Consider the following 1,511-nt stretch of genomic DNA (forward strand, 5'->3'; position numbering starts at 1 on the left):
AAATGGCTTACACTTGATATTATAAATGGTATCCTTTAAATTTGTTTTAAATTTCCTTAGTCTTGCTGGTATATTGACTTCTTTTTATGATTTCTTCTTTTTTTTTTTATCATGTTTTATACTGGACTTATAAACAACATTCTTGCCAAAATCACGTGTTAATTCTCCCAATTGATTATTTTGGATTTTCTACATACTCAATCATATCACATATAAATAATGAGTTTTATTTCTTCCTTTTCAGTCCTAATACCTTTTCCTTCCTCTTGCCCCACTGAACCGGCTAACCCTCAAGTTCAATGTCATGCAGAAATAATGAGAATGGACATCTTAATCTCATTCCAGATCTCAAAAGGAAATCTTTCAATGTTTCACCATTAAAAATAATGTTTGCTGTAGGTTTGTTGTAGTTACGCTTTGTCAGCTTAGGAAAGTTTCCTTTTATTCCTAGTTTGCTAAGTTTTTTTTTTTTTAATTTTTTTTCAACGTTTATTTATTTTTGGGACAGAGAGAGACAGAGTATGAACGGGGGAGGGGCAGAGAGAGAGGGAGACACAGAATCAGAAACAGGCTCCAGGCTCTGAGCCATCAGCCCAGAGCCTGACGCAAGGCTCGAACTCACGGACCGCGAGATCGTGACCTGGCTGAAGTCGGACGCTTAACCGACTGCGCCACCCAGGCGCCCCCTAGTTTGCTAAGTTTTATTATGCTCCAATACTGATGCTAACATAAACTTTTCTGCTTCTATTAAAATGATTATAAGATTTCCTCCTTTCTTCTGTTAGTGTATTAAATGCATTGATTTTGAAATATTTTTACCAACCTTGAATTACTGGACAAAACCTAACTTTATCATGAAGTCTTATCATTTTTCATATTCGTGCTAATATTTTGTTTGAGATTTTTGTGTTCGTAAGTGCAATAGTTCTATATGTTTCCTTTTTCCTAATGTTCACATTGGAGTTTGCTCCTACAATGACCTCTTAACGTGACTTGGGCAGTGTCTACTCTTTTTCTCTTCTCTAGGTAAGTTGGTGTAAGACTGGAATTATTTTTTCTTTTTTTTTTTTTTTTAATTTTTTTTTTCAACGTTTATTTATTTTTGGGACAGAGAGAGACAGAGCATGAATGGGGGAGGGGCAGAGAGAGAGGGAGACACAGAATCAGAAACAGGCTCCAGGCTCTGAGCCATCAGCCCAGAGCCCAACGCGGGGCTCGAACTCACGGACCGCGAGATCGTGACCTGAGCTGAAGTCGGACGCTTAACCGACTGCGCCATCCAGGCGCCCCTGGCATTATTTTTTCTACTAAGTGGTGATAGAACTTAAGAATAGACATCTGTTTTTCGAGTTTCGTTTGTGGGAACACTTAACTGATGGTTTTCAATTTCTTTAATGGTCATGGGACTGTTTTGACTTTCTATTTCTTCTTCTGTCAGCTTGGTATGTCACCTTTCTCTGGGAATGTATTCATTTCATCTAAGTTTTCAAAGTAGTGGCATAACATTATTC

The sequence above is a fragment of the Puma concolor genome, chromosome B1 (assembly GCF_028749965.1).
Source record: "Puma concolor isolate L17-30 chromosome B1, mPumCon1.1.hap2, whole genome shotgun sequence".
In the NCBI taxonomy this organism is placed as follows: Eukaryota; Metazoa; Chordata; class Mammalia; order Carnivora; family Felidae; genus Puma; species Puma concolor.